We start from the raw sequence: 22,406 nt of genomic DNA on the forward strand, positions 1-22,406 counted from the left end.
CAGTAATGGTTTGGTACGAGTGATAATGTGGCACTAAACATAGCATCATAGATGCGAGGTTCTGAGTGGGCAGCTATGCCAGCAGAAGTGTTTTCCAGAGCTAAATATAGAGCTCAATCACTTTGAAAGCTAAACTGATCACAGACATTAGGTTTGGAAATGAGAGTATTTCATTAGAAAGTCGTATTGTCGATGGCTGAGCCTCAGAGGGACGGAGGACCGGCATGACCGGACCAGACCGTTAGTCATGCTGTGTGAAGTCAGAAGTCCCTCAGATCTTTGAAGGTCATCGATCGGACAGCCCTTCAGGAACCGGAGGTGCGCCCTTTCAGAGCTACTCATTCCAGAGTTACCCCCACCTCCAAATAATTCAAAGACTTAAAAAAATAGCTAGCTAGTAGAGTCAGAAGATGGTAGCTAGAGTCAGAAGATGGGTTGTGGCCACCTTGAGGGTCCCAAAGCGTGGTTTGAATGGTGGTAAGCTCTGCTGCTGCTAAGATATCAGCCTGCACCCCTGCATGCAAGCAATGGGGTTAAAATGTTGTAATTCTTCAGCCGCACATGGCTAACTAGCAAAGCTAAATGCACTCAGGACACTGAGCTGCGATACGTGGACCTGCTGATATTCAGCGAGAGGTGCCATTTTTAGCTTGAATGCTCAGACTGGCCTTGATTTGACTCCGCCGTTTTCTTCCATTTATGACTTTGCTTCTCTGGTCGCTGTGACATTAAAGCTCGAGCTGAGGATTGGCACAGCATGACTTCTGCACCACAGGACTCAAAGCCTTTCATGTGCTGCCAGAGCTGCCCATCAGCTCCCCTGGTCCCCTTTCCCCCCACCCAGGCATCTATAACCGCCACAGATATCCATCAGCTGCCCAACGGACAGCCACGGCTTGCCCTCTCAGCGAAGGAGGCCAGTCTCGCAAGGGTCCTAGAGACAGGTGAGCTGCAGGTAGAGCCGGCCAAAGCATCTTCGACAGGATGCCGGTGAAGACCTGAGCTGCAAGCGATGTATTGTGGGATTGAAGGTCTGCATATCTGCTGTCCAAGAGAGTTATGAAGAAGAAACAAAAGCTCTGGATCCTGGTATGATAAGTGATGTCAGGGATAAGGGAGGTCTATATAATGTCTCCCCGAACATCACCGGCACAAGCCTGGTAGCCATTTTTCATTTACATAACAACACAGAGAAGTGTATCCAAAGTCCATTCACACTCCATGGGATCAGACATGCAGGAGCACAATGGAAACACATTGGCTTCTATAATGATCTACAATTACATTTATTCATTTGGCAGACAGTTTTATCCAAAGCGAATGCAGAGTCAGCCAAGCCTCTGGAGCAAATGGGAGTTAAGGGCCTTGCTCAGGGGCCAAATGGTGACATCACTCTGCTGACCCTGGGATTTGAACCTGCGAGCGGAATGATTTTACCATTGGGCCCCTGAGTAAGGACTTGAGAACCGGTGCTTACCATCCAAAAGCCGGAGAAGAGGAGGATCTGGAAGATTCTTCAAGGACACGGCCAGAATGTCACCTAGAGGAAAGAGAAGAATTTCTGAGTTTAATTCTGCAGAGGGAAAATTATTACACACATAGCTCAACAGATTTTATATATCTGGGAATTTCACTGACCCAAGTTAAGAAAAGGCTTAATAAAGTATTGCAGACAGACACAATAAATCACAGGCTGCCTATTTCTATTAAATTAATCAAGTTCTGTTTTCACCAGCACACAGTTGTCTAGACACGGGCAATTTTCCCATCATGCATTTCAGGCCTCAGGAAGCAAGCTGCTGCCAATATGGAGGATATGAAGCAGTGTCCCTTTGAAATACCATGTCCTCGTGGCTTAATCAACAACAGCCCCTGAGCAGCCCCATGAATGCACAAAAAATTGCTCTCATGGGCCAACAGTAAAGCTCAGTCTTAATACACCCGCTCTACTAAATACTGGGCTAGCAAACTGGGCTAGTCTTGCCCATTGGCTGTATAGTAAGCCATCAGCAAGAATGTAGCCGCTGTGCTCTGGTCAATAGGCACATTTTTCCAGATTGTTCTGAATGCCTGGAGCCCTCCCTGCACCTATATGAATGTCATGAAACGAACAAGCCGTTTGCCGGAAAATAAATGCAGAACTTAAGAGAAATAGGGATCGCTGGTGGGCGAGGCAGCGAAAGAGGAGGAATTCGGTGACCATGAAGGATCCCTGTAAGAAACCAGCCGCACCCTGAGGCATCCCAGCGTTGGGTGAGTATCGCCGTCTTGGATGTTCTCCATTCCTCAGGTGGACGCCTGTGATTAGATGACGCAAGAAATTCTCACCAGAGCCCCCAGGCGATCCCTGCCTACGCGGAAAGCCGGTCTTTCCTCTCCCTGAGCGCGAGGAAGAAGCAGACGAACAGTCTGACCAGCGACCAGCGCACATGTCTGCGTGCCCAGTGCCAGCTGCTAGCAACGGCAGTTGGACAAATCCTGTGATATATTTCCTAAGAGCCTTGTGTTGCCGTTGAGAGGACTAGCGAGAAAGAGAGAGAGAGAGAGAGAGAGAGCTGGGCACACAAAGAGATAGTCAGTGTGGACAAGTCACCAGCCAGTGAGTCAGGTCTGTTGTGACGATCACAAGGTCTTTCAAAGAAAATGAACCCTATCGCTGGCAGAGGATGGCCTTTCCTGTGTGTGCCTGGCTCGCCACCATTGTCTGTCACTTTGCCCTGACCCCCTGAGACCAACGCAATCAGCCATCATGTACAGATGTATCCTCAAGTGCCCCAGAAGAAAGAACACTAAACGAGATCCACTTAAGTGAAATCGAAAGAGGTTCTCCACCCCGAGCAATTTAGGGATTTTTTTGGCCACGTAAGAGGGACCATAATTCATACAGAGGGGTCAGCTTTATCATTAGCCAATGATATGTTTTGAATTGATGAATGACAACAGAGGGGGCACTCCAGGGGCCAATCAGCTTTCCACTGGGGTCAGTGCACCAGTGGCCCCGCCCCTGTATATACCCCTGTTCTGCACCTTGGGGATGGATGGAATGGAAACATGGACCGGCATCCTCATCTGCATTATTTCCTTAGATCACCATCTGCTCCACACACACGCCTCACAGTCGGTTCCCTTCCCGTTCTACTCCACAGACCTGGTGGTCTCACTGCGTGCAGGCATCTGGAGCCTGCTTGGGGTAGACCACTCTGCCAGTCCCAGCCCCAAGCAATCATGAGAGAAGTCGCTAAGGTAACCAGGGAAGGATGGCATGGTGGAATCCAAGCAGAAGGAGGCATGGATCCCATACTGTACACCCCTGACTGGTTCAAAACATGGGACCCGCTGGTGCCTGGCGTGATCTTTCTAGATGGTTTCTGTTTTTCCAAAGGAAAACTTCCAATCCCACCCACATGCACTTCCTGACACGACCATTTCTTTTCAAAGTATGTGCGGATTTCTAAGTTACTAAATCATACACTACCGTGGATTGCTTGCATTTTCTTCTCTAGAGCAGGGGGTTTTCAGTATGGGGCGGTCAAGTAATTTGCCTGCCCTTGACATCTCAAAGCCGTTGGGTGAAAATACATTGTTTGTCTAAGCAGCTTTTTCAGGGTTTATATATCTATGAATTATTTTCTAAATGTTACCTTTTAATTTCAGGACTTCTGGATGTTTTTGTCCATGACAGGGATTACACACATCTACCTGTGAATCAGTGCTGAGCCACTAAATGCCACTGGCTGATAGGTGTGACAGCACAACTAAGCAACACAACAGCATATAATGAAATGTTTGTCCCAGTTTAGATGTACGCAATAAAATGTTGAAATGCCCCCAGAACATGTGCAGTGAGTGTCATAAACAGCACTGTTTCTAAAGACTTACAGACCAGATACGAGATCAGTTCATGGAGCTATAGATGAACATCAGCATAATGACACAAGGGCTGCTGCCAATATACCCTGAATGACACATTTACATGTTTTTGTTGATGACATATACAGTACATGGACCCCTGATCTGGTTCTTCCTCCTACAGCTGATACCTTTGTACACTACATGGCTAAAGGTTATGTGGACACCAGCTTGTCCAATGCTTCATTCTGAAACTAAGGGTATTAATATGAAGCTGATCCACCCTGTGTTGCTGTAGTGACCTCTGCTCTTCTGGGAAGGCTTTTCATTAGATAGCTGAGCATAGCTAGCGGGATTTGCTGCCATTCAGGTTGGATGTTGGGCGATCAGGTCCCATCCTGTGAGCTCATGTGGCCGACCACTTCGCAGCTGAACTTACTCACTGGCATTTTGACCTTAACTATCACTTTACTTGCGGTTGACACGGGCAGCTCTAGCAGGGCAGGAATGCGGCAAAGTGATGGAAAGATGGTGTCTTATGATGGTGCCAAGTGGAAGGTCACTGACCTCTTCTGTACAACCACCCATTCTCTGCTGATGTTTGTTGCAGCATATAATGTAACTGTGTGCTTAATTATACAAATGTGTCAGCAATGGGTTTGGCTTAATTAGGCAATTCCTCCAATTAATAAGGGTGTCCACATACTTTTGGCCATATAGTGTATATCCTCCACTTCCATTCTTCACCACATTAAGTGGACTGGACTGGCCTCCCTGCTATCATAATATATACAATAAGCCGCCCCGGGTCAAACCTTTCCCCTTTTCCCTTTGAATCTAGCCACCTTTCAACATGCAGAAACTGTAACCAGCAAAACAAAAGGATTCAACTGTCGATACTCTTTCTTCCTTCACCTACTACGAAATGTCATTGGAAGACAAAATCACATAAAAAAAATAAAAGTCACCCAACAGAACAAATCCGGTTGTCGGGGACTTTGCTGCGTCTTTCAGCTCACGCTAATCGCACTGGAAAGAAACTCTTTATCCCTGTTAAATCTTTAGGCTGTGAGCTGTTGCTTAATCAGTCTCTTATTCTGAAAGGGAACAAACCCCCGTGAACAGATGCAGGGATTAGAGATGGACGTTTCCTGGGTTCCAGGAGCTGCGATAAGCACTTAGCTCTCCTCTGGCTACTGCTGAGGCTAGCCTGACAAAGCACACCACTCTTAGCTGCTTAGCACTAAGGCTAACCTGAGAAACCACACTGATTTTAGCTGCTGTCTCTGGTTAGCACTGTAGCTAGCATAATAAGCACACTGCTCTTACCTGCTGTCTGACAAAGCACACTGCTCTTAGCTCTCCTCCGGCTAGTGCTGAGACTAGCTTGACAAAGCACACCAGTCTTAGCTGCTTAGCGCTAAGGCTAACCTAAGAAATCACACTGGTCTTAGCAGCTGTCTCTGGCTAGCGCTGTAGCTAGCATGATAAGCACACTGCACATTGTCAGAATAATTAACTCCAGATTATGCATGTTACTCCTCCCTTATGAAAAAGAAGTATATTCTTAAGTGTAAGGGTATTATAAGTTCCTAAACTAAAAATAAGTATGTAAGTAAGTATACTCTCAATAAACTTCTTATGTACTTAACAGATATACTAAACAAAGTCTGACTTAAGTATACCTGGCTTAAACTGACATGTATTGAGAAAAGTCTAGGTTATATGTAAAATGTATCTTATCTTTAACTTTGGCATTCAAAACAATATTTGTTCATTTTGAGTGACTAAGAGAACTAACTAATATTACTAAATAAATACACTTAAAGTATATACTTTAATAAACTAAACGTGGGCCAATTTAGTCCCAAGAAATATACTTAAAAAAGGGAACTTTATACTTTTTTTTAGCAAGGGCTGTCTGAAAGGTTTCTGCGCTGGGTTACACCATGGACTGCTAAAATTAATTTGACATAGCTAAACATTGCATTAATTTCACAGGTTACATACATTCTGAATAAACAGAGTCAGACAGTCCCTAGATGGATTGGGAGTTAAGGGTCTTATGCTAGTCAGTAAAATCAACACTGGGATTTGAACCAACAACCTTATAACCACAAGCACAGCATCCTAATCTGCTGAGCCACACATCACCCAAAAAATATGCTTCCCAAGAGTGACATCAGCTACAGATCTCCCTCTATTCCAATCAGTGGACTCACCTGTCACCATGGACCTTGTAAATCCTGTGAGATGAACATCAGTGTTTCTGCTGACATGAACCTAAGGCTCCATACCCAGTGATGATGACAGCAGGTCAGTATTATACTGAGTTTCTACACGCCCAGCCAGCAGGCTTCCGGGAGGTTCTCAGCTCTGGGTATTTGACGGGGGAATTTCAGAGCATGCTTCTCACAGGCACCAACGCCTCCCATAAATTTACATGACAAATCATGTGACACTACAATATCAGTGTATCACACAAGAATTAAGTAAACAATATATTGTGGAGCTGGATGGAGGGCTTGGCAGGCAAAGAAAACGCATTTCACAACTGGGTTTATCAGAGCCTCTGCATGTCTGGTGAAATAGAACCGGATTATCCTGTTACCCTGGCTGGATCCGCTGTTATCACACATACTGTAATAATACTTCATGCATGTGATGACATGCTGTTACATTTTATGTGCCATACTTGTCCAGGGAGCCTGACCCAAGCTTCTCTGTATGATACTCATTTAAACTCTTACTCAGTGATGGTGCAGAGCAAAGCCATCCTCTGTCGAAGCTTCACATCTCCCCATCATCTCCACCCACCACATTTTAAGTGCTGGTCCAGTTACTCTACATAGAATATTCGTAGTGCTGTACCGGTTACGCTACACAGGACATTGATAGTGCTGTACCGACTACTCTACACAGAACATTCATAGTGCTGTACATGCTACTCTACATAGGACATTTATAGTGCTGCACCGGTTACACTTCACAGGACATTCATAGTGCTGTACCGGTTACACTACACAGGACATTCATACTGCTGTACCGGTTACTCTACACAGGACATTCATAGTGCTGCGCCGGTTACTCTACACAGGACATTTATAGTGCTGTACCGGTTACACTACACAGGACATTCATAGTGCTGTACCGGTTACTCTATACAGGACATTCATAGTGCTGTACCGGCTGCCCTACACAGGACATTCATAGTGCTGTACCGGCTGCTCTACACAGGACATTCATAGTGCTGTACCGGTTACTCTACACAGGACATTCATAGTGCTGTACCGGTTACTCTATACAGGACATTCATAGTGCTGTACCGGCTGCTCTACACAGGACATTCATAGTGCTGTACCGGCTGCTCTACACAGGACATTCATAGTGCTGTACCGGCTGCTCTACACAGGACATTCATACTGCTGTACCGGCTGCTCTACACAGGACATTCATAGTGCTGTACCGGCTGCTCTACACAGGACATTCATAGTGCTGTACCGGCTGCCCTACACAGGACATTCATAGTGCTGTACCGGCTGCTCTACACAGGACATTCATAGTGCTGTACCGGTTACTCTACACAGGACATTCATAGTGCTGTACCGGTTACTCTATACAGGACATTCATAGTGCTGTACCAGCTGCTCTACACAGGACATTCATAGTGCTGTACCGGCTGCTCTACACAGGACATTCATAGTGCTGTACCGGCTGCTCTACACAGGACATTCATACTGCTGTACCGGCTGCTCTACACAGGACATTCATAGTGCTGTACCGGCTGCTCTACACAGGACATTCATAGTGCTGTACCGGCTGCTCTACACAGGACATTCATAGTGCTGTACCGGCTGCCCTACACAGGACATTCATAGTGCTGTACCGGCTGCTCTACACGGGACATTGATAGTGCTGGACCACCTTGATAAATGACTGCTTCTATAAAAAGAAGTCTCAGGTGGTATTCTGGCAGGGAGAAATATGAGAGCTTTAGAAATTTATGACCTGAAACCTAAAATCCATTAGGGCTGGTAGCAGCATATTTTAATTAGAAGTATGCTGACAAAAAGATAATTGGTCCTTGTCAATGATATTTCCTCCCAAACTACTCTCTAAAATCCAGTCTTCTTTATCCTTGATGATTCTTATCAGGAGTGTATAACACTGAATTAAAGCAACTAAGCCTAATCAATAAAGTATGATTTTGGTCTTTGTAGATGCCATCTGATACATCTGAAAAGTGTCATAGAAAGCAAACATTCAAACAGCCATTGGATCAAACATTGCTCTAAAACCCAACAAAGACCAATAAATTTAGCCACTCGTGCTCCAGTTAAGGTTTTATAGGGTTACCATAAGTCCCGTTTTCCCCGGACATCTCTTTGGGCCCCAGTCTGGGCATCTAGGCGGTTTTTCAAAAATCAGAGATTTGTCTGGGTTTAGCGCTGCAACCTGTATAATCCAAAATTGCCAGTTACAGTGGAGTACCAAGTAAAGGAAAAGGTTTTCGTGTTAACAGTGAATCCCACTGTCTGCTTGAAGTTTAACAAACTTAAGCTTAGTGTTTTGTAACTTTTGTTGAAAACGACTCGTATGCACTTATAATGTGTCAATTGTGTGTGGATTTTAAAATGAGAGCTACCTGTAGGCTACCATACGTCTGGGTTTCCTCAAAAAACTAATTTTCAATTTATAGGGTGGTTAGGAAAAGCTAATTAATATTCATCAGAGAAGTGCTACCTGATTGGTTGGTGAACGTAAAACCTCATTAATATTCTGTTCGCCTAACATGTCCTCTTTTTTGTCTCACCAAATACGGTAACCCTAGGATTTTATTCAAGGCAAATTATTTTAATTTGCAGATCCAGCGGTTTCTAAGTTAGTGACCTCCTTCTTTCTGTCTTTGTTGATTGTGCAAGAACCCTCCAGGGAAGTCATGACAGCGAGAAATGCTATTGGTCCGAAAGGCCCAGTGATGCAACCAGCCAATCCTGAGGTTAGCTACTATGCAAATTTCCACCTTGAGATATAGGACACCGGCGTCGTCTTCAGCTTATCTCAGCAACTGAAGAGGACAAAGAGAAACCAGAAAATGTCGTTTCTTCAGGAGAGCAGGCTCCTGTTTGTGTGATGGAGCTATTTTAAAGAGTTAATGACGTGCAATTAGCCTGGAAGATGAGTGCAGTTCATTAAGTACCTCAGCGCGTGTGCCGCTCTTTTGAAATGCAGCATGTTTGAAATGCAGAGCTCAGCAGAACATTAGCAAACGGCAGCTGCTGCTGCGGGAGAGCGGTGTTAGGCTCCACCCCCTGTCCCGATTTAGCATCCACACAGCTACCTGTCTGACTTGGTAACGCTAGCTGGATTTAGCCCACCCCGTAATCTGCCATGTCACCGGACTGCTTTTACATGGCAGGGACTTCCGAGCACGAGGAAGACTTCCCAGCAGGCATGTGTCATGCTTCTGCGGAGAGGCACTGGCTACCCGGAGGCTTAGCGAAGGAGCAGAGAAAAGGATGCTCTCACTCCCGAGACATTAACCTCATACATCAACTGCTTCTCAGCACAGAGAGGACTGTACTTTGCTCGTCATCAATTTACAACACGGTGGCATAGCTAGCAGTTTAGCACTTGCTTCTGAGGAGTGCACAGATAGAAGCAGACCATGCTTCTCCGAGGCTAGCACGTCCGTCTGTCCCTGAAGGACACAGCATACTGCAGCACCCCAATCCTGCCTCATTCTACAGTTTCATACTTACCCTGTGCTGCCACCTACTGCCCATCTCCGGTATCTGTACCTGAAAAGAAGCTTAAGCCGGCAGATTCAATAAAAAATTATCTTTAAACGCTGATCCCAAAGTTACTCCCAGCTTCCCTAGCTAAGGATGTGAAGCTGGTAGTTAGCTGTGGAGGATGATCAAATACTCAAAAGCAAGGGGCTCTGTAGTTAAGGGCATCGAGTCACAGCCCAAAGGTTGTTAGTTCAAATCCCAGGAGGGACCCAAATGTTATACCTTTGATCCAAAATACGTTCCGTAAAATACATAGCTGTGATCAGCTAGACCACTGACACAGCTTAGCACATGCTCAGCCCAGAGTACTAGAAAGAACTTCTGCAAGCAACATCCGTACCTGAAATCTCACCCAATAAAAAAATGTTATCATAGAGTCGGGAGCCCAAGACCTGACGCTAAAGAACAAAAGCTCATTCAGCACCAAAAACACAAAGCTCCCTTTTTCATTAAGTTGTTAGGATATTAAAAACACGTTATCAGATGAGAATATAAATGCTAATTTAAGGCACATACATTCAGTTAAGTCATTTTCACCAGCCGCCTGGTGTTTTGCCTACCTGAAATGCTGAAAGTGCATGCAGATATTAACTGAAAGCACCCCGTATCTCGGAATTTCATTGTTTGAAGTCCACTGGAGAAATAACAGGATGTTTTTTTCCCTCCCTGATCCATGTCTCCGCTCCTTTATTGGCAGATATGAGGAGAACCGGAGGAACCAGGAAAGGCGTCATAGCCGCCGAGCAGGGATTCCCCCAGTGGAAGCACCGGGTTGGGTCTGGGTTTAGACCCTTTCACGGAAATCCTGGGTCCTGACACTGAATCAATGAAGTGGACTTTATCAAACCTTTTGTTTCTGCCGTGTTTTAGGGAAAAGAGTTTTGCACTAAAAAGTAATTCCTCTTCATTTATTATCTTGAACTCTGAGAAAGCAGAAAATTCCCTAACAACATATTCCATAATAATAACGACTCAATCAATAACAGATGATAATCGTCTGTATACACTTACTATTCTCTGTATCTATATCATATTATGTTTATTAACCTTTTCTATGAACATGCTACATAGTTTTGACAGTGACTTGCGATTGGTTGACTCATTAGAGCAAATTGCCATAAATTATTGAGCCACATGCAGAACCAATCACAACATTCGATATCATATATCAGCTCACAGCCATTAATACTGTTTACAGTATATTGTACTCACTTAATGTGCAATTAAGGAGCGCAGCAACCTGGACCTCCTCTCCAGCGTAGGTGAAAGGCTCTCTAAGCTTACGCTGGAATCCTGTACCCTGAGTCATCCGTCGCCGATAACGCTGACTCAGCCGGATTGCGGACCGATGTGCAATCCGATCCCAGCCCTCTGCTCTATTACAGGCACAAACCAAGTGCAGCCACAATGCCCACCTCTTTATTACATCACCTCTGCTGTAATAGATTATAACGAACGGATGGCACCAAAACTGTCGAAATGTGGTCATCTCCCTCTGGGGGGAGAAGAGCTTCACTGTGCACCTCCTGCTTCTGTTCCAAAAACTGAAAACTCCTCCACTGCCGCAGACCAACACCCCCCCCCCCCCCCTCGCCCCAGCCTTCATTATCAAATGGACCTGCTGACTGCACGACTGACTTGAGCCGAGCCACGACAGATCCAGGGGACAACCACCGTCCCCCCCCCCCCACACCCACTCTGACTCCACATCGATTGGTCAAACTGAATGTTCCTCCTGCTCCCTGTGTGATGCACCATCAGTAACTCGCACCCTCGGCGCTTGACTCATCCCAACCCCAAGGCTGGGTTTGATGTTTTTGCCCCCCCCCTCAAAAAGTCATTTTCGCCCCCCAGATGTTTCAAAAACTAAAGAAATAGCCAGGGGGTAGAGTCAGAAGCTTCTGGCTAACTAGCTGGTTAGCGGATCACATTTGCATTAGCATCTCCTAAATAAGGAACACATTTACTTAATATTTCATGTAGTAACTGTTTGTGGCCGGGGGGGGGGGGGCTGAACCTGTGGGCCCCACGCGAATGCATGTTTTTCTTGCTCCTCCAGGTGCCTAAGGGGGATCACAGTGAAGGAAGGTAGCTATGTAGCTAACGCTGCGCTAACACTTTCCCATGGCATTGATAAGCAGTATTTTCCTTGCTAATCACGTCTTAAAGGTGTTCTTTGTTGGGGGGATGCAGTTCCGATGCTGATGTAAATCATTACATTAGGCTAACGTTTGCCATTACTTTCACATTCCCATTTCATGGCTAATTAGCCCTGAGGGCTAGCTTTAGCATCCCAGGATGTGCTTATGTGAGACCAAAGTGAGTCCCATTGGGGGGGGGTCATATTTTAAACATCTATTTGGGAAAACAATATGGTGTCGCACTGATTCTAATTCTGGCTAAATGGTATGGGGGGGGGGGGGGGGAGGGCAGCAGGTGTCTAAGTACAAGCTCCACCGAAAGGGGCAAAGATTAGCGTGACCGGAGAATTCGACGGCGAGATACCCCAGCGAGCTTAAATGCCGGAGAGCGGCCTTAACGAGCGACAGAGGAGATAATTAAAGGCATGCAGCTGTACTTGTGAAGGCGTCCTCTCTCATTTGAGTCAAGCACACTCCTCTCTGGGGGACGGGAGGCAGAGAGGGACAGCAATTACAGTCAGAGTAATAACGGGTCAGAGGATGCAGGACCGGTGGGGGAGAGGTTCTAATCACGGGCCCCGTAAACACATTCCTGCGCGTTTATTTATGTAAGCGTAGCATTATACGACAGAAGAATCTGTGGCTTTCTTAGACAACCGTGTATAATCTGTCTCTTTGCCTTCCGGTTTCAACTACTTTCACACTGAACTTCTAGACACAGACACATGAGGAGCATTTGACATTTTTATGTATTTTAATAATTACAGACACTTTTATCCAAAATAATGCACTTTTTTTTTTTTTCAAGAAAGCTGGGTCAGACGATCCCGGGAGCAACTGGGGTTATGGGCCCAACGATGACATCACTCTGCTGACTGCCATTGGAAGCAGCGACATTCCGGCCATAAGCACTGACCCGATCAAAAGCAGCACCTCCAATATTGTTACTAATTCACACAGATGAGCATTCTTTCTGCGCGGCTCTGGGTAAGAACCACGGCTTAGAGCCTTGTGTCCTCCTCAGCAGCACCGTTGCAAGGCTGCCAACTTTGGTCAGCTTCCTGGAGTGAAATTTTCAATTCGAGACACGTCTGCACACGCATCTACATGCATGTTGTATGTATAATGTAATATTATAGATTTGCCGCAAGACTTCTTGGGTGAGCCTGGGAGTCGGACAACCAGTTATGTGACAGTTGACATTCTGCACTTGCAGTAAGTCTTCTTTCTTGAGCAAAGGCTTCGGTGTTGCCGTTCGGCCATTAGTAGCAGCTTCAGGTCAGGTCACGTTCTTCCTTTTTCTGCGGCTACCTGCTTCCTACTGCTGTGGTCCTGAGTGCCATCAAAGAAGGATAGAGCAACGCACAGCGTGAGCACGCAGGCCAGCACAGCGAGATGTAGCTTCCAGGCTAACACCCACGCTAATCGTATAGCCGCTAATCTCTCTGCAGTGACAGTAAGTGCCGCGATCCTTGTTATTATTTTAGCTGATAATGAGGCTGCTTCGCAGGCGTCTTGTACCTAATATTTATTTGTTTCGTTGCTTGTTCGCTCGATTAGCAGACTGCACTGTGACGCTAAGTGCTACTTCGCCTCTTTTTCTGTATCACCCAGCGCTTAGCAGAGCGATTTTCCGAAGTACGAGTCAGTTGAAATCAGCTGCATTGCCGCAGCTGCAGCCGACTCACATCCTCGTCACTGGCAGAGCTGCCAGCTGGCCCAGACAGGCGGATGAACGTGACCACTTTGGCGTCAGGCACAAAAAAGGCAAACTGTCTTCACATACCGAAGCTTTCACTTCTTCTGCCGTACTGTACATACTTTGTTTTTAGGGGGGATTCTGGGTAATAATTTACAATATGACTCTATGGTCTGGTTTCTGATTACCTGGACTGCAACTCATAATTTTTCTCCATGTAGCTGTCTGCTGCCCTCTACTGGACAGAGACTCTATGTGCACCCTTTCAGTCTATGACCGGTATGCCTTCGCATGCCTCTTAGGGTTCAGAAGATCACGTGTCCCGAACCATAAAATGCTAGCTGTACTTTCATACTCTCCTTAAGACCCCAAACGTCATCAGCCGGCAGAGCGAAGCAGGAGGGAGGTCCCCTTGGAGAACCCCCACTTCCCAAACATGCCCACGGTCATTATACTAATGGGTGCAGCTAAAGATAGCACGGAAAGATGGGAGGATATCTCATTAGCTCGCTGGGCACTTGCCAATGAGGCTGAATACCCCCATTAGGGCTGCTTCCATGGCACAATTGAAGGTTTTCCCCTGCTAGGAAAACTGATGACGACAGAGTGATGCTAAAATGTCTGAGAGGAAGCCTTCAGAATAACCACAAATCGAGGATCAGTTCTGAAACCGTTCTGTAATTATTATCAAGAGTTTTGCTCGTCTGTTTTCAGTGACTGTGTTGACCTATATTATAATACATTGTATTTCAGTTCAGAAGGGCCTGAACTGGCATGCAAAACTGTGGAATCCACAAGCTCACTTCTGAACCTTCTAAAATGCGGGCAGATAAAACACCAGTTACATGGCCGGAGAGAAGCCAGGAGGGCTGCCTGAGACCGTCTAGCTGCTTTTCACCCAGTGCTGCTTCTCACTGCTGACTCTACACTTCCCTCCAGTATTAGAACACATCACATGACCAATATCTGCTCATGTGATGTGTTCCATGTGACGTGTTCTGAACAAGCCACTGTTTGTCTCTGGTAAGTTAAATCTCCATGCGTTTAGCTGTGCAGCAGTCGAGTGGCTCTTGATGAATCACAATGTCACATGGAAGCTAGTTCAACGATTAAAAAAGGACACTTTGGAAGCTATGAACAAGCTGCAGTTTACCTGAGTAACCACTTATCAACAAAATATACATATTTCTACTCACCACAGAAAGTTTATTTTTTTCAGTAGCAGGAAGAGGTGGGACAAACAGACACAGGCCTCCTGTCTTGGGGGGGGGGGGGGGGGGGCACTGTCCATCAGTGACCACTGTGGCCACACTGTACGCTGCTTAGGAAACCATCCATCATCTAACCACTTTTTCAGTTCAGAGTCACGACAGTGGGGTTCAAACCCCCCTCCCTGGAGGTGTGAGGTCACTGTGCCCCCCTACTTAGGAAGCCATAAATAATATGGACATTCAGCTAAATATAACACCATGGCATTTATCACCACAGAGGATGTGGTCATTTCCGGAAGCTTGACCATGCACTGTATTTTAGGGCGTATTACTGTAGAGATGTGCTACCAAGTTCAGTTCCACACAAAGGTTTTAGGCCATTAAAGAACTTATGTTTAAAGTCATTTATCCGGGCAGTACAGTCAGCGCATAGCTTTTCAGAAACAAAACACACTAACATGCGAATATCTCTGAATGAACTATAATATAACCGAAAGTAACCAAAAATGCTCCAAAGCACTTGTCTAGGGCACCCTAGCTACACCATTTGTTTGTTACATTTCACAACCAGCTCACTTTATTAGCCTTAATGACCTTCGTCATTAGACAAGCAAGGTTTACTAGTGGTCTGCATGGGTAACCGCAAACACTTATGAAATGGCTGAGCTGACAATGAGGCATAAGATTCTAATGTTACGGCAAAACAAACATTTTTTGTGTTTAAAATAAGGATAGAATGAAGTAGACAGAAGTACAAACTTTGCTTCTACTGTCAAATCACATGAGGTCTGTTTGAAAAACAAATTAAATTTATATATATAGTCCTGTGCAAAAGTCTTAGGCAGTCCAAAGAAATGTTTAAAGCTGTTTATCTGGGTAGCAAATGTACTTTGGCTTAGAACAAAAAACACAATTTAACATTAGAACATGTGCAAATTACGAGTAACACAATAAAAACTAGTAATAACTTCTTCTGTTTTCTAAAAAGTTACTGATATCTAGTTGGACGGCTAGATGAACACCGCTTCAGTTCCCAAACATCTCCTCAGGGGCACCTCAGCCGTTCCATGATTTGGTTAAATTTCACCAACAGCTCAGTTAAATAATTAAATATACTGGTTTAAAAAGTCAGTGGCAGATTGACCAGCTGTATGAGTTGTGCTAGTGGCCAAGTCAAAAAATACATGGCTGCACTGGACGGTCGCTGCAAATATTAGGATGAATTTAGCAGAGGTTCTGAAATGGCTAAGCTGACGCACTTTAACAGGCATAATATAGTTTTACACCAACAGGAGGATAATCTAAACAATTTTTTGCCTGCCTGAGACTTTTGCACAGTACTGTATATATATATATATATATATATATATATATATATATATATATATAGTATTCTACACCTATAAAAACGTAAATGTGAACAAGTATTTCTCGATTGCCTGCACCACATCTAAATAAAACACACAGTCACCTTACTGCCGAACATATGTTCCTTTTCAGCGGAATTGCAGTCAACTGCGAGTTTCCGTCACAAACCACTACAGTCTTTTCACTCAATGGTGCCAGTGAACACGAAGAAAGATCAGCAAGAAGCTGAAATAGCAGGTAGACGGTCACACTCTGGCTGAAAGAGGAGGAATTCTGCTGACTTACTCAGTCCACTTGGCTGCAGGTTTTATCTTTGAGCTGAAAGGCGGTGCTTTCAATTCCATTGACCTATTGAGTCTTTTAAGAAAACTCCCTGCAGAATGGAGACATTTTCTTCTATAGTTTGAATCAAGATGTGTCTCTCGTTGTTGTGCACACACACACACACACACACACACACACACACACGCACATGCACACACATGCACACACGCGTGCACATCGCAGATACACATTCAGAGTGAACAAAGAGTCTGTTTTATAAAGACTAAAAATAGGGCCCTTGAGCCACCAATTAGGAGATCACGAAAAGAAATGAGAAGTGGCCTGCTAACTGTTTTCAAGTTCGAGTTCCTCTTTCTGTCTTGTTTTTCTCACTTCTCGTGTCCCTGCCTCTCACCTCAGCTGAACTTTGCCTGGCAGACGGTTTGGGAAACGAGCACCGGCATGTTATAGTAGCAGAACCGAAATCGGTGCATTTTAATGTCTCTTCAGAAGCCAGAGTTCTAGACCCAAACGCAAACCCACACTTAGCATTTCCACAGTGAAAAAGATAAGTCTCAAAATTTTTCTTTCAAATTTGCTAATAAATCGACTACTTGTATCGTTTCGGCGAGTTCGGCGGACCTTGACGCACGGTCTGCGCGAGATGAGTTTGCATGGTGGGACTTACAGCCTGATGCTGACTGTATCTGACACACTTTAGTGCTAAAGAGAGAGTGTTAGGGTTACAGAGAGTCCTCAGGTGCACCGAGCAGCATCTCTCCTGGATCATTATAGGCCAGTTAGAAGAAGATGAATTACAGGAGCCTCAGAACGCTGCCACAGAATACTAATGCAATCCGGATCGTTAGAATATGCATGGCAAAGATGCAAATTACAGAAGATGCATCTAAATACAACAAAAGGTGGACCTGAAATCCAGAACCAGCATCACAAACCTGCAGCTCAGCTCATGCCGGTGCGGCTCCAGCCCAGCCAGTCCAGGAGACCCTTTTGGAGAGGGGAGGGGGATGAGTGTGATCCCCTGCAGTGCCCCCTGCCTGTGCCAGGCGTTCAGTGGAGCACGGCACGCGTCGTACTCACGGCTCAGCCCCGCGCCCGCAACCCGGCTCTGCCCGTCCGAAGGGGGCAGCCGTCGGCATCGCTTTGTCGGTAGCTCCGAGTCGCTCTCCGGAAGCTTCTTGCAGGATACGGATGGGGGTGTGGGGGGGCTCGTTGCCGAGAAACAAAGACATCAGCGGCTGTCTAGACTGCAGCCTCGCGTGGGGTGGCAGCGGCGTTTGTGAGCGTGCAGCCGGGGCGGGGCGGGGGGGCAGGGTGTGGCCAGGAGTGGGTGGTCGGGGCAGGGAGGATGGGGGGGGCGGATGTGTCACTGTCGCAGCCAGACTGCTCGTGCCCCCCAGGCACACGACGCCCCCTTTCTGTCTCCCCCGAATTGACAAATACCGAGCTTCCACAAAGGGGTGCTTGTGCCAGTATCCCGAGGGTGGTTTCGGAAGGGGGGGGGGGGTCCGTTCAGCTCTTTGATGGAGGGGGGGGGGGGGGTGGATTTCGACTCCGCCATCTGTGTGGGGACCATCTCAGGCACTAAGTGCCCCCTGAAAAGTGACAGAGGGAGAAAAGGGGATGTCAGATGGGGCTCTTTGGACGACAGCGGCGAAGTAAAAACTCGCTCGAAAAACTGTTTTGCCTCCCATCCTGAGAACAAAGGCGGCCGAGGTGGAGCGAGACCCTGGCACATCGCGGCGGCTTGGCTGCCTTCATCGCTAATTACCCACAAACCCCCAGGGATCCTGTCTCATTCCTCCAACTTCTCTTGTCTTTCTTTTCAATTTACACTGTTAACATTCAGGATTAAGAGCCACGCAGGTGCTGGGCTCCTCAAATGGAGCTGTGAGAAGCCCTTTCTTTCGAAAAAGGAATTTATTTCTACCCAATTTACACCAACCCCCCTCAAAAGAGATGGTTCCTTTTGCAGTATTATCCCACAGGTTAGTGATTCTGCTGCGCCCCTGCAAATGAACCACTAGATAGATAATGTCCCAGCATGCAATGGGTGCATGACACTAAAAACACAACTGAGAATGAGAAGAAAAAATGGAAGATCCCATGTGAAAGCCACGGAACATTAGCTGTTTCTTGTGCCCCATGTTACCCAGCAGGTAGCTAATCGTTCACAGCCATGCACAAAGAGGCCCTCTGATTTGCTACCAGCACTACTGAGGCCCCCTGCTGGAGAAACCTAAGCATGACGTGCCATGATGTTACTTTTTACCGCTAGCAGTTGTATCAAGTGTGATTCCTCTCCAAGTATATTAAACCCAGTTATTATCAATGCTTTTACATTGCAAGAGAATAATATGCTCCGCGTGTCTTTTAACCCTATCTGTGCTGTCCAGTATTGTGTGCAGTCCACACATTCAAAAGTACGAAATCTCTGCAGAAGTAATTTGTCAGTGATGATTTATTATAATGAGAAAAACAATCGAATTAATCCATGAGGCTTTTAGCCTGATATGGTCAAACCGTTATTGAGGTACTGTTCACATGTAACTGTGTTGCGTTTTAGCTGAAGAATTACAGGATTATTTTATTACATACGCTTGTACGAGGGATTTGGCACGATATGTTAGTGCAGCCACACGAATTTAAACAGTAAAGCTGGTTGACAATCATACTGTAAGCTGTACAAAAGAGCAGTACAAGTAAAGGACAATATAGAAATATGACGGTCAAATTTCTTCTTCTGTTCTGGGAGAAATGCAGAACTTATGTTGGTATTTCGGTGACGTGAGACAGCAGCCAAACCCTGGACTGTTCTGCTGTGCGCGGCCCCATAACCAGGAGAGAGAGAGAAAGAGAAATAGAGAGACTGGCCCAGTTAGATAGGGAAACCCCCTCCCACAGTGTCTTCTTCCGAGGGGGTAGGGGAGCGGAGCCTGACGGGGTGGGTTGTTTGAGGACATCACACCAAAAGGCTGTAAAACTCCTTTTCTGAATGCAAAATACTTTCATTAAAAGTCTCCCGTTTTGCAAATACCCGAGGTTCAGCATTTAAATGCGCTATTGTTATATACAAAATAGCTGGCAGCCTCGTTATTAGCTAACTAAAAACCCAATGACGTTAACTTAACATCGTACCTTAACCATCAATCCTCTGGCCTGTGTGAGTCAGTAGATGGTATCTCGCATGGCTTTAGGTTTTTACGTCTAAACATCAAGGATTCTTTATGTTTAGGAGATTTGCGCTAACCTGTGATAATCATAGCATTTTCTCTTGCCGTGTCTATTCGCGACGATACAATATATGACCACAGGATGGCAATAGAGGGCAGTTAATGAGCACTACTCGCAATGAACAAAAACGATTTCACAACTGGCTGGAGAGAAAGCGGATTTGTAATATAAAAGAATATGGTACTTATCAGTGTTTTCAAGCGTGGGACACTTTTATAGTTTTTATGTCTTTAATCTTATTGTTCCTTTCTTGTCAGTTTTTTGTCCTAAACTACATAGCCGTGTAGTTTTAGCTAATTTACTCTTCAACTGTCTTACTCAAGAGGACAACAGTCCTGCCTATTCTCAAATAAAACAGAGTAACTCTTGCATGCACCAGAATACCAGTGTTTATTGAGTTGTGAAAATACTCAACCATCTTGATAATTGAAACTGCTTTACGTGTATTTCTGGTATTTTAAGGTCATTCTTTGCTCACTATTCCCATAAGAAGGCGCGAGGTCTTGTTTCACAATTTCAGTGATTCTGTCAGAAAAAAACATCATTTAGAGTTTAAACCGTGTCCAGCATAAATAGCATGTACGTCAGGAGTTTGTTTCTAGCCCTATTGTGGGACTTACTCACAGAGGGAGAGGCTCAGAGACTGTGGTGGTTTGTAAGGACAGATATGACATCACTACAGTAAAGGTCTGCGTCCGGATCCGGTTAAAGCACAGCCTAGAGCTCAGGAACCATCATAACGAAACTTAAAAAAATCAATATCGACTTATGTTGTCCTACATCGATATATCCATATATGACATATTGAGTCGTGTGGTCATCTTTCCAAACACAGCTTCCTATGAGCAGACAGAATGCATATTCTTTGCCAATGTGATTTAGGAATTGTGGGAAACAAAATATGACAACACATATTCAGAATACTGTTGTGCCTGTGTGTGTGTAGGGGGGGGGGTCAGGACCAATATAACCACCCTAAGGGGGCCCTGCCAAAAAATGTTCAAATACCACTGCATTACACATGCTCTACGCAGGGACGGATTATGGGTTGTGTGGGCCCCTGGGCAAAACGTTTGCGAGGGCCCCCCACCACCACCAGCACCACCACCACAACCACCACAATTCAAGGGCCCTTGGCAGCCAAACGCCCTCCCTATAGGGTCAGGGGCCCTTGTAGGCAGAGGATCAAAGAATGTAGGCCCTCTAAAATAGACAAACGAAAATACATTGTTGATAAGCGTTGCAAATTGTTTTGGGCTAGGGGCCCCACGGGCCCCCTGCACCCCAAGGGCCCCTGGGCAGCGGCCCCGCTGGCCCGGTCCATAATCCGTCCCTGGCGCTACGTGAAGCAGTTGTACTTAGTTTTATTTATATAGCACTTTTAACAAGGAGCACTGACCCTTTCCAGAGCCCAGGGCCTATTGGGGGGGTCCGTCCTCCAGCGGGCAGAACACGTTTGCCTCATCATTCCTCTTCTGGAACTGGACCGACGTGATTTCATTTCTTGTGCTGAGTAATAAGGAAATCAGAACTGAATTCTGGGTATCAAAAGCCAATTTCGGTTTTAAAATTCAAGCTTCTCTGTTTGCCTTTTCTGCACCAGTACATAGGAATCCTCTCTTATGCCAGCCAGTGAGTAACATGTGACAGGGTTAGACAGCACAGAACAAAGACCTTCACACAACAGCAAAGCAGACGTATAACTAGGAACTGCAGAGGTACGTATTTATGGAATAAATACGACATAAATATCAGAAACAGCGGCTTTATGGAGCGTTTAAAGGCTAAGCACTCGCTCCTGGGCTCCCGGAGCGACCATGAAAAGAGCACTCTCCCTAATTTATGAATCACATGTACTTGACCTTTCATTTCATGTGCGCAATTTATGTGGCATAACAGATGGTTTGGAAGTTTCCTATTAAAACTGAGGGACGACTTATTTATCTCTCTGGTCCACAACCGAGCTCAGCGTCTGCGTCTTCAGCGAAACGAAAGGTCACAAGATCACGGCGTCTGGCTGGAAATCCAGATGCGACTTATTGTCTGATTTGAGGTGGCCATACTGGTTTGACTGGGCCAGTCAAGTGCCCACACATGATGGTTGGCTGTGATATAAGACTCCCATGGTGCTCTGTCACAACAGTTCCTGCCAGTGGAGTCTGAGCTATTGCAAAGATCAAGAGCTAAACCAGGCCAAGTTAAGCCAAGTTTACCTGAGGCTTGACGGTTTGTTTGTTTTTGTTTTTTTTTCGAAGGATGATTGGCAACGAGGCTAAAATACTCAGGGCTACAGCCCGAGTGATTCAGGCCTAACGATACCCACGGTTCCACCCCCGAGTTCCTGGAGGATGACCTCGCCCAGCTATCACACTTTACAAGCAGGAATTTGCCTGCAGTCGCTTCAGCGCACATTAGGATCCCCACCTAGTTCTTGTTCATTGTTAGGTCTTTGCACTAGGACAGGATTTATAAACTATCATTTCAATTAAAAGCACCTGGATTTCACTCAAGCGCCGAGTTCTTGCTGCGTGCTGATTGGTCAGTCTCCTGTAATCATGCGCGTGTCACTAATGTTAATGTGAAACAGCTGGATGAGTCTTTCAATCAAGGAAGCAAACCAAAGCCAAAGAGCTGAACCATTTAGACAAACACGAGGGCCTTTCAGTTTTAAAGCAGCCTGTAAAACCTGAAGTAGCTCATAGAATCCCCCCCGACACGGATTATGTGGTGACTGTATTGTACATGGCAGCACTGTTGTACAGACACAATGCAAAGCGGCAGCCAGTGTATCGTGCTGGTAGCTCCACCATTACGTTGTACCATC

At 45.7% G+C, this 22,406-nt stretch overlaps 1 protein-coding gene and 1 long non-coding RNA gene across 2 annotated transcripts in view; both read right to left on the minus strand.

Moving 5' to 3' along the window:
• LOC125713515 (neuron navigator 1-like) overlaps positions 1 to 16,630 on the minus strand; it is a 123,729-nt gene extending 107,099 nt beyond the window's left edge. Inside the window, 2 exon segments of the mRNA XM_048984717.1 lie at positions 1,478 to 1,540; positions 16,349 to 16,630. The gene's annotated coding sequence lies outside the window, so the exon portion shown is untranslated.
• Positions 16,631 to 18,931: 2,301 nt separating this feature from the next.
• LOC125713280 (uncharacterized) lies at positions 18,932 to 22,003 on the minus strand. Its single transcript, XR_007383528.1, has 3 exons — positions 21,796 to 22,003; positions 20,982 to 21,091; positions 18,932 to 19,164 (listed from the first exon to the last, which is right to left on the minus strand). It is a non-coding gene; the product is annotated as an uncharacterized LOC125713280 (long non-coding RNA).
• Between the last annotated feature and the right edge of the window lie 403 nt (positions 22,004 to 22,406).

This window comes from Brienomyrus brachyistius, chromosome 18, assembly GCF_023856365.1.
Source record: "Brienomyrus brachyistius isolate T26 chromosome 18, BBRACH_0.4, whole genome shotgun sequence".
Classification (NCBI taxonomy): domain Eukaryota; kingdom Metazoa; phylum Chordata; class Actinopteri; order Osteoglossiformes; family Mormyridae; genus Brienomyrus; species Brienomyrus brachyistius.